We start from the raw sequence: 11,590 nt of genomic DNA, 5'->3' as shown, positions 1-11,590 counted from the left end.
AGCACAGATCCAGACCAGCTGATCGGAAATTGGAGTACTAATTGGGCACACAAAGCAGCTTGAAAATGGATCTCAACTTTCTCCTGGTACTCATCTGAGCAAGCCTGCCGACCCCTCCCCGTTACAGAGGCTTCCACATGGAGTACCTTATCCAGTCCATGGCAATGGAGCGCAGTGGCTGGAGGATGCACCTGCAGCCATTGTCTGTATGTTCATGGGATGAGTCTTGGGCTTTTTTGTTCTCTCCTACTGCACATCTGTCTCCTCTAAGCGGTAACCAAAACAGTGGGAAATATGTGGAGGGAGCGGAGCAGTGGAACAGGTTTATGAAATGCAGCCTCTCCCATGTGCTCCACCTGATTCAGGGTGCTATAACTTTGGCCTAAGAAAACAGGTTCAGCAAAGCAATTCCTGTTCTTGTATGCTGAGCTGCAACAAAGGTGTGCTTTCCTAGCTTGACAGAAAGCTGCCCCCACCTGTTTCTTGGTTAACACTTTGCTGCAACAGAAGGCCCAATTATGGGTCAGGACTCAGTGTGTGTGTGTGTTGGGTTTGGACAATAGCTAAGTCCTTACTTCAAAGACCCTGCAGTGTAGAGTACTTGTTTGGGTTCTTGAAATCGGCACTTAAGGTTTCCTGCCCCCTGTGCTGAACGTCCAGCATCCAATGATAGTGTTGAAGCACTAGCACAAGTTCCGCCTGAAAATGGCAAGTGCGAGGGAGATGTTTTTGTCTTTGCTTCTCAACCCCACCCCATCTGCTTCTCCAGCTTCATGTGAAAATTGCTCCTTTGCTGTATGTGCACACCAGGAGGAAAGCTGCCTACTTTCTTGCTTGAGACACAATTCACTGAGTGGATTTTAAGTGTGTCATTAAGGACAGATCACAAATTCAGTACTTCTCCAAATGCATCGAAGCCTATAGATAGAGCTTTGATTTGCTGCGAGTCTCTTGATTCAAGGCTGATTCAGGATGCTAGAGTGTGCCTTGTGCTTTCACAGGGAGAACCACTTATAGACAACCTAATTCATTGCTGTAGTCAGCTTGTTGAGGGCAATCATTGAGGCCGAAACAGGCACTTTGCAAAAGAATGGACTTGCAGCAGCTCTCGCAACACACTGGGTAAGATTGTCATGGGCCAGCAGGCAAGGGGGAGAGAGGTGATCTATGCAAGACCCAGGCAGTGAGAACTCATTAATTCCTTGTTCCCAACTCTGTGGTCTATCTGGAAAGTAGGCAGGTGGTAGGGATGAGTGGCTGATTCACTCATAGATGTAGGGTCAGAAGGGACCTAAGTAGATCATCAAGTCCAACCCCATGATGCTAACAAGGGACTTCAAAGACCCAGCAATGGTGGTGTGCTGGAGGCAGGTGCATCTTGCATGTTCAGCTTGCCACCTTGGGGAACTGGGGAAGGATTCATGTTCCCAGGCAAACCATCAGATGAACTTGAAATCTGATAGAATAGCAGTCCTAGCAGTTAGGGAAGAATTACTCTGCCTGCTTGAGTCTCTTGTTCTCTGCCAGGATGCAATCATTAAAATTTCTGTAACAGCCTCTAAAATGTCTATCCATTCACCAAATGAAGCTTTGGTTTTCCTCTATACCATAGAGATATCACTCTCTGGAGGCTTAAGTTACTCTTGGGGAAAATACTTTGAAATTCTTAGATGACCAGTGTCTGGAACTGCCCAGCAACACTGTACAGGCTGGGTGTTCCTCTGCGGTGCATGCCACTACCTTCTCAACCATTTTGATTAAGCACAAAAATATTGGGGGAGTTACCCTTTTCTGACTCCTGCCCAGCAAAGCATGAAATGGGGAAGAGAGTTTTCCTAGAGACGCTGCAAGTAATCCTCTTCATCTGTGCTGTTTCCCTGCACAAAGCAAGCCAAGCTGGCAATAGCTTGATTCTCTCGTGAAATTGCCTTTGAACTCCAGCATCTAGAGGTAATCAAGGGCTGCCCTTCCCCTCCCCTCCCGCTTCTTGCTAGTGTCAGTGGTTTGAAAAGTGGCTCCGGCACATATTTGTTCACTGGCAATTTTCGCTGGTGGTGGGGAGTGAGGAATGTCAGGAATTTCACTTGTTCCCTTTCTTGCCACACACAGTGTTTAAGTGCAGCCAACAAAACTGCCTGCTGCACAAAGAAGGGCCTGTTTTCATGGTTAAAAAGGACGATCACTCGGTGAGCCAGCACTGCTGTCTTGGCCCACAGAGCCTGGGTCGGTCCTTCCGTAATGGTGGGCTCTGAAGTCACAATCATGCTGTGCTTTCCCTTTATCTAAGCTTGTGGCTCTTCATTGTCTCTTTGACTATACCAGGATACAGATCAAGGTGCCTTGCTTTATGAAAGGCTGATCCGCTCCAGGAAGCCACATCCTTGGATGACCAGCTCTTGCAATGTTACTGGCCAATGCAGATGCCTAGGTGCCCTCACAGTTAAGTAGGTGACAGGAGCTATGTTGTCGGTACCCGTGTCTTCATTCTCTTTGCAATCAAACATGTCCAGGGTGGGAACAAGACTCCTTTCTCGTGGCCCTGTTATAATTGCTCAATATTATTGAAAAACTTTTTTAGTGAATGTTAAAAAGTTTTAGTTGGTTACGTGGCTTTGTAGGGATTGAAGAACATACAGGACCCCGCACATGCTGGCTCTGTGGTATGTTGCTGGAGTAGGTTGGTGCAGTCTAAGACATGCAGTTGGTCCTGCAGCGTAGGTGGGCCCAGGGTAAAAGGTGCGGGGAGGAGTTCACCCTTCCATAGCCCAGAGCTGGCTGCTCTGTTCCCGTGGTGCCTGGGGGGGTATCAATAAAAATGAATGCTTAACCCTTTCTCTGCTGCAGAGCCCTCCCTGAAAGCATTGTACTTGCTAAAAGCCCAGTTCTCATGTCACCTCAAATGACCTAATCCACTCCCTCCTGAACCGCTTATTTTCATTCCTTTGAAATGCACGTTCACCTTTGTCTTCCAGTGGCACACGAACAGTTCTGCTAACTGGTGAGGACTGCACATGCACCTGGCCTCCTTGTTTAATTACCTTTCCTCTTGTACAGTAATTGGCCTAGGCCACGCCTTGGATTGGAGCCGATTTCTGGTCTCTGTTCACAGGACAATTCACATCAGCAGACAGGGCAGAGAAAGGTTGGGAAGGTGATGTTTGCAGACACCAAGATTTGAACCGGGACACATTTTCCAGGTTGTTTTGAGATCCTTCTCTGAAAGCTGCTGTAGAAGCTCTGAGGATCCCTGGATTTGTTCCGTGCTGTCACAATCCTGCTGGTATCCCATGGGGTACTAATCAGGCCATGCCACCGGAAATGGTTTTGATTCGAATACAGGTTGGCACCTTGGCAACTGGATCAAAGATTTAGGATGAGAAAAGACTGAGGAATGATACCAGGAACATTGAGGTCTGATGGGCGAGGAATTGGCCAGGAGTTTTGATACCTGAAAGGCTTAGAGGTAAGCAGCCAAGGAAGGTAGGACTGTCCCACCAATAAACAGGGCAGAAGGAATGGGAGACGATTGCTTTCCTTAAAGAATAAGGAGCACAATTCAGTGGTTCTACTGAATGGAGACGTTGGAGTGGAGGAGAAATAGCCAATCTGCATCCAAAAGCGGACGGATCACACATGCCTTTATTTTTCTGCTGTGTTTTTTCAGGTGCGGTGAACTTTGAAAAGGGAGGGACTGAGGCAGGTTGGATCCTGCGTGCGCAGCAAGCCCCGAAGCGCGCCACCACTCCTGTCAGAACCTGCAGTGCAGGCAAGTCTCAGGTTCCCAGCATGCGCTTTGAAGCGGGAGGGATGGAAAGCAACGGCCCATAGAGCCCATAACGCATACAAGTGCCCAGCAGACGCCAGAGAACCTGCAGACCTTAAAAGAGCAGGGTTTGACTCTGCTCCCTCTGTCTATGGAAAAATCTCCGTAATGGGCACCTGGCTCTTGCTGGTCAATGGCAACTTGTATCGAGTGCATTAACGTGAAAGGTCGAGCCCTAGTTAAGTCAATAGAAGCTTTTTTCTGGGAGCGGGAAAACAGGCCTTTAAGAGAGCCGGCAGGAGGGTGACGCAGAATTGAGGCCCTTTCATTTCAGTCTTTCATTTTACTTCAGTGGATTGAGGTATTGAACTTTACCCAGGGAACCGCCTTCTTTCAAGGGACTTAGTTCAGTTTCTAGGCTGATTCATTCCCAAGCATGAATGTTTGCTTTGCAGTGAGACTACTTCCCTGCCCTCCTGCAAAACTGTTGTGCCCTAATTCAGCATTGGAACAGCCTGAGAGCGAGAGAAGTGCTAAAAACACCTCACTTAAAGGAGCCTGCCATCTCCTGGTCTCTGTTCTCCTCTCTCTCTTTCTTTCTCTCCCTCTTCCTCTCCGGGGTGCTGGTGCTACTTCTGGGCCTTTTGTTTATTACAAGTGAAAATAGAAAAAAAGTTGAAGGTTTGGAAGCTTTAAACTGCATGGTGAGACACAGAGAAAAGAAAAATAGGTGTCCTATTTTCCTAGCGGTGCAGCAATTTTAATGCACTGGCTATACTTCAAATGTGTTTGCAAAGGCTCCTGATGACTTGAAAAGCTCAAATGGAGAGGAAATTACAGGCACTGCAGAGGAAGGAAGGATGCTGTGTGTCTGGTATTGTCCATGTCTCCATTTTGCAGAGCTGCAAGAAGTGGAGGTATCTGCTCCAAAGTATTTTAGCAATTGAAAATTACATTCTGTCACTGAACATCACGGAGGTCCCTTAATCACTTGGGTACTTCGAATAGGTCCCTGTGGCAAAGCATTTTTGATCGGCTGGCCTGTAGGTTAGGTGGAGCAGAGTCTTCCAGTTTTCACAGATGTAACGCTACTGATATCAGTGGAGTTGTTGCCTCTGATTTACATTGCAGAGAGGATCCCCAAGACTTCGTCCTGCATTGCCTTGTCAAGTTCCCTCCTCCAAACCCACTGTGTTTCTCAATAAGCTTTGGTCTGTTCGGTTTTGCCAGTTCTTACCAACCTGTCTTTCCCAGTGACTAGCTTGTTGCAGTTGCTTTAATCTTGTTAGCTGGGTTACATTGAACTTCTTATCATACTCTGATGTTTTTGGGGGCCGGGTTAGTGTTTGGAGTCAGAGAGAGATCCTCATCTTCTGCCATATACTGGATTATAGACTGCCAAAGAAGGGGCTGTCCATATATTAGACTCAGACTTCTAAGGTCCTGTTACCTTATAGCATCTGTACAAGGTCAGAGGATAAAGGTTCGTTATGTTGCCAAGTACATGCAGGAAAGGAAATCAGTACAACCACAGGATCTAACAGCTGGTCTTTGCCGTGAAATTATAATAGTTAACAGCACAAACCCACTCATTGCAGTCTCAGTCTGTCAAGTGTGGCTACTTCACATTGTTTCTCTTTGGCATGGAGTATGTTCCCTCTCCTTCCCCCACCCTACCTTTTCAATGGATTATGCAGTCCCTTTGAATGCCAGGATCCTTGATGGCTGAAGAAAGAACAGTTAGTCAGCAGCCAGCAGGGAGTGGAGCGTAGCATTTGTTTGTGCCCGTTGCCAATTCCTCCCTTTCCCCCTAATTCACCCGTCTCCCCCATCAGGATTCCAGCAGCTTGACGGGAGAAGTTCTTGGCAACTGGCAGAGGGCTAATAACATTGAGGGTCATTAAGCTTTAGCTGATGGCCTATTTTAAGGAGCACCTTTGTTCAAACCAGCCTTTCAAATCTGAACTCAGCAGGAGCAGAACATGCTGGGGGGCGACGAACAGGGAGCCATCTGATAGGAGACTCAAGAGGCAGAGGAAGGTTTAGGCAGGAGAGGAGCAGAAATATGCGTCCTGTTCAACCATGACAGCAGTCGTGGAAGGCAATGGCTGTGGAGGAGGGAGAGAGCCCCTTGCAAGAGACCTGGCTCCTGCTGTTTGCAGGTTGCAATCAAGACACCAGCAAATCCAGAGATCAGATCCCTCTGCCCATGCATGGGGGTGGGAAAATATCAGTCCTGTGTCTTAAAGAGCTGGCAATGGGATTATTTCAGGAATGCTTCTGAGAGTTTGGACACCCAACAACTTGCGATACAGCCAACGAAGATGTTCCCAGTTCTAATACTGGGCAACGTTTAACACTGCTACCAAGACTACCAAGAGTTGACTGTGTTGGGTCTGACTGGTGTGAGTTTGCTAAGTCTGGTCTCCTCTAGGGTTGTGGCCAGGGGTGGATCCAGGGTGGGGAGGGGTGCAGTTGTACCCCCTTTACTGTCTGCTCCACCCAAACTTTAAAACCAACTGTTTGGGAGGGGCAGCAGCATTTCTGTTTAGGCAACACTGAGGGAGTCGATTGATTTCATGGCTCATTCTCATCTCCCTGCTTCCTGCTAATCTCTCTTCACTCCACGGATGTTAATGACCCTCTCTCCTTTTTAATGGTCTTGACGTTCCACTATTCAAAGTATCTTTCTTCTGCAATGTTGCTGTCTGTTAGCCATTCCTGCTAGTGTGTCTCTTCTTTTTCAGAGCCCAGCAGATTCTTCTTAGCTCCAGCTAAAAACCTTAGCTGGGGTGTGCTAATATGAACTCAGGAGTAGAAATGACTGGTAGTGAAGTATTGGAGTCAAAATAGTGAAGAAGGATAGATTTTGTTTTATGAATCTGAATGAGACCTACATATGACTATAACAACTACAGGATTAATGGCACAATACCTTTTGATTATTGTTTGCTTAGTTGTTTTTTTAAAACCTAATATATTATATAGCAAATTAGTGCATTTTCCAATCATTATATTTTTTTGGTTTTTGCTTTGATCTTAAACTGAATAATATAGTGCTAGCCCCCCTAGCATATTAGTAAAGCTTCTAGCTTCAATTTAACTGGAGAAAAAAGTATTGTATTATATGTGATGTTGTGCACCCTGCCCCTCCTTGTCAAACCTAGATCAACCCATGGCCATGGCTGTCATGCATATATAAGATTCCCCAGCTTCCTAATTTGTTTTTGAACTTTCCTGACAGTGTCTGGCTCCAACCTGCTGTGACTGCCTGCTGTCAAACACCCCTACTTTCCAGGTGGTCTGAGAGCATCTCTGTGGCCCTGTCTCTGTAATGGGAAATGGAGTAGAGGAAGCTACTGGAGATGGAACTGCTGAGTCTTACAATGCCTGCCCCATGCCTTGCACCCACATACAGCCATGGCCTGGGTCAGTTAATGAGGATTGTTTTGCCACCCTTAGAATAAGCTGGCTAAGACTGGGTCTGGCTGAACCACTGCAGTCTACGACAGTCTTTGCTCATTGTGCCCCAGTTCAGCCAGTTTTCTGACTCCACCCACAGTTCAGAGCCACACACTTTGGAAACAATCCCATGACAGGATTGGTGTCCCAGAATGTACTGCTGTGATTATGGCTCCAAGGCATCCTATGCACATACAGTTCTGTCAGCACGACTTAAAACCATCAGTGTGAAACGCATTGTCTCCCGTCTCCCTGCAGTTAACCAAGCAGAGCAGTCAGCTGTGCGGCTGGTTCCTTGCTTAGTGAGAGACCATTCCCTCCGCGCTGCAGTGGGGAAGAGCACTTGGCCTTTGGCAAAGTGGGTACAAGGTCCAGTTGAGTCCCTATTAAAAGCAAAGTTGTTCCACTATAGATGGTCCAGCTTGAGGCACATCCCCTTCTTTGTGTGGTCATAGACCCTAACAGAACGGTGTCCCATCCTCTACTGGTAGAGGTTTATACTGTAGTAATTCCTAGTCAATAGAAGGCCTAACGCTATGTTACAAAAACACCGTGGTTCTTGGCAGCCCCTGTCCAAACAGGCCTACAACTGGGATAGAAGAACATCTTCCAGGAAAGGATTCTGAGGGCCTTTACCACAGTAATGTAGAAGGAAATCTTGCTTGGTCTCCATTTTCAATATGCATGGTCCATCCGGCTACTCTCAGCCCTTCCTTTTTCATGAGGACCTGTTTTAGCCACAGCTTTACTGAGAACCCCAAGTCCCAATCAGATTTCACAGAGGAACTCTGCAATGACCATTAGATGGCCAAAGTCAAGGAAGACCAGCAAGGAAGAATGATGACCCTTTCTTCTCTGAATCTGTTAATGTAGGATGCTAGCCAAAGAGAAGAGGTATTTATCTAGCACCAGAAGCAAAGTAAGACTAGAGGGACCATACAGTGAGTGAACGTGGGTTTGTGACTAAAACCTGAATAAGAGGAGAGGGGTCTTGAGTTTTAGTCCTAGTTTTGGCACAAATTCAGTGTGGGGAAGATGTCCAGGGCTTAATTCTACCACCCCTTGTTCAGGATGAGCAGCATCACATTTTTCAAGTAGTTTCCACTGATGGGAATTCACTGTGAACAATGGTGGAAAAATCAGGTTTTAAGGGACTAAATGACCCTAGTTCCTTTTCGGATTTACTTGGAAGGTACAGGTGGTCAGATGGCAAAGAACTTTGCTGTTCAGCATGTGTGCTGCACTCAAGGTCTGGGAACCTCTAGAGACCCATCCTTCCATGTGCTCCTAGTAGTACAAATCACCCAAGTGAAGTGGAGGAGGCAAGTCTCCTTTTTCCCTCCTCTGGCCTGGCCCAGGAGAGCAGGGGAGCAAGCCGCACCATCCCAAGGCCTCAGCTGCTGAAAGAATTGGGCTTTCCAATGCACAACAGTACTGCTTAACCTTCAGTTTCCCCAGCAGAGAATGGGGGTAAAAACGCAGACCTCCTGGGTTGTTGTCAGACAAAGTGCTTAGAGATCCTTGGTAGAGACAACAAAATATTATCCTGGAATGAGCAGGTTTTCTTTGATTGTATTTGTTATGGTGAGGTCCAAACACCCCAATCTTCTAGCCCAGGAGTTCCCAAACTGTGATCCATGAATCACTGATAGTCCATACCACCACAGCTGGTAGCTGGTGGATCACACTGAGTATCTTTCCCCTTTTCGTTGAGATTTTAATGACCAATAAGGGCTCGTGGTGATCTATGAGGCATACTGGAGCATGACACTGATCTGTTGGCCCATACATTTTGGGAACCACTCTTTTAGCCTGTATTTGCTTTCTTGGCCTCTTCCCAAATACACATTCAGTAGCTATTCACGCAGGATCTGAGGCCTCTATCAATACTGAGCCTGCTGTCAGAATTCACAGAGGGCAGGGATGCAGTTTTGATTGCTGCATCAACATCTGGATTGTAACCACATGGCTGAAAGACGCTGACATGCTGCGTGTTGCCAGGTCCCCCTCCTTGCCGCTGCAAATAAACGCAGTATCCACCCACCGAACTCCCAAAAGCCCTATGTTTGCTGTGCTGTTCCATCAGCGTCATGTTCTGGCAAATACTGCTTGATTGAGATGCTTGCATTTTTTTTTAATCCATGCTGAGATCAGCCGTGTGTTCCTTTTTTCTCCCTTCCTGTGCACTCTCTCTCTCAGATGCTTCCTGCTGCTGAAGTGAAAAGATGCTTGCAGGAATAGTCTCCTTTTCAATAGCCTTTCTTGAAAAGATTGATCAACCTCCAGTTTGCATCCAGCGGTGGAGAAAGCTACACAAAGGTGTTTTGGTTGCTGAGAGGTGGAGAGGCATAGACACGTATTAATGAGTTAAAGCCCAGTACTGCTTGTCAAAATGACAAGTGATTGATGGATTAGAGATGCTTGTATTCTGGAAGGGAAGCAGCTGTGTGTATATGCATATACCAGCGATTCTCAACCAGGGTGTCATGGCACCCCGAGGTGCCCTGAGATCCTTTGAAGGGTACCATGGGTTGCTATGCAAAGTTAGTACTGGTAGGTGTATGCACATGCTTTACAAGATGAGTCCAGAGATTTCACGTACGAATCCGTAGCGTTAAAAACATTTGGATCCTGTTGTGGTCTTTGAGTTCTTGGCAACAGAAGAATTGCTCTGTTGCTTTGCTGTAGTCAACAAACGCGTGAAAACGAAGAGCTGGAATTTTCTGAGGGGGCGTCGGGCCTATTGAGGGGGCCTCAAGTCTAGAAAGGTTGAGAACCACTGGCATATACAGCTACCTGGCACCTTTCTGTGACTCATTTCCATCCTGTACATGCCCGTACAACTTCAGGTATTTCAGCTGTGGCTTATTTATCCCTTCCTAGTTTTGCTCCTTAAATCTCTAGGGGCCTCGTTCTCCCCTGGCTTGTTGTAAAGGACAGCACCTGTCCAATATGATGACAATACCTGAGGGGGAGCAGGGAGAGATGTAAAGCAAGGCTGCAGGGGAACCAGTTATATTTTGAAACCATATTGTGCCTGCATCAATGTCTGCACAAAGTTCAGGTTGGGGAGATCAGGCCCCAAACACTCCTGAATCTCTCCCTTTAAGGGATTTTTTAGATTCCTTCAGTTTCCAAGTGATGTGGTCACTTCAGAGCAGTCTTTTAATGTTTGTACGGCACCTCCAACCTGCACTGGGGCCTTTCAGTGCTACTGTAATGCAAATCATAATCAATTGAGACCTTCTGCCCTACTGTACAGAGCCCATCAGGGAGCAGAGAGTCTCTATGTCTCACTGCAGTGCTGGTGTGTGCAGGGACATCGACCCGTGCACCGTTGTCTCTCAATGAGAAATAGCTTTTTGTCCTCTCCCACACCATTGACCACATCACCAGAATCAGCCACAACTACCCTCTGGCAAAAAGAATAGAAGAAACTAGGTGACGAAGCTGTTGAAGGGAGCCAGCGAGGCATTACCCGCAGTGAAGAGTTGCCATCGGGCTTCAGTTAATAATGGCATACCTGGTGGAGCCTGAACAGACTGAGAGTGGGTCTCAGAAGATGCAACTTTCTCATGAAATCATGGGGCCTCTATGCAGCCGACCAATGTGTTTGTCAGGAGAAAGAAACCACGGATCATCTCCGGAGATGCCCTGTAGCACTACAGTGCACTCCACAAGATCTGACAGCACCAACACCGGAAGCAGTGGCCTGTGCAGACTATTGGGAACAGAACATATAGAAACGTTGGATTGGAGACTCAATGAACAAGACCGCAGTGCTCAGATAAGGGCTGCAATACCAAGAACAGTTTTCACTGGCCCCTCCGCTCTGATGGGTGAGGCCCTGGCCCCAGCAATGGCAAAATGTCCATTGACTTCAGCAAGACCAAATTTCTCTCCCGAGTAAACCAAGGCTGCTGCTCATCCCCTTTATAACTTCCTTATGCGAGTGCCCGTGTCTCAGGAAACGCTTTGTAAGCAGATTAAACCCCTGCACCCACCTAAGCTATGTCATTAGCTGCTTTAACAGGAGCCATATTTAAACATTGCCTTAAACATGGCTGTGGGACCCGTGCTAGGATCATGATCCTTCTGTTCAGCTTACAGTACTTTGAAGACACCGACTTCAGTTTCTCGACACTCCTGTGAGTTCAGGTCACCGCCAATCCTATATTTAGGGGATACCTGTTCCCTGATGACTCAGTGAGCCTTATGCAAAGTAGGGTTTGGAAGTAGATGACCTGATGAGCAAGAGCTCGTTCTCAAGCAATGGTGCAAAGGATCCAAGGCTGAGATGCTAACGTAGGATTTTGTAGTGTGCATAAAGATAGCGACTAATCCAGGGGTGGGCAAAATGCGGCC

This window comes from Alligator mississippiensis, chromosome 8, assembly GCF_030867095.1.
Source record: "Alligator mississippiensis isolate rAllMis1 chromosome 8, rAllMis1, whole genome shotgun sequence".
Taxonomy (NCBI): Eukaryota; Metazoa; Chordata; order Crocodylia; family Alligatoridae; genus Alligator; species Alligator mississippiensis.
The sequence above is the reverse complement of the archived record's forward strand: the minus strand, read 5'-3'. Positions refer to the sequence as shown.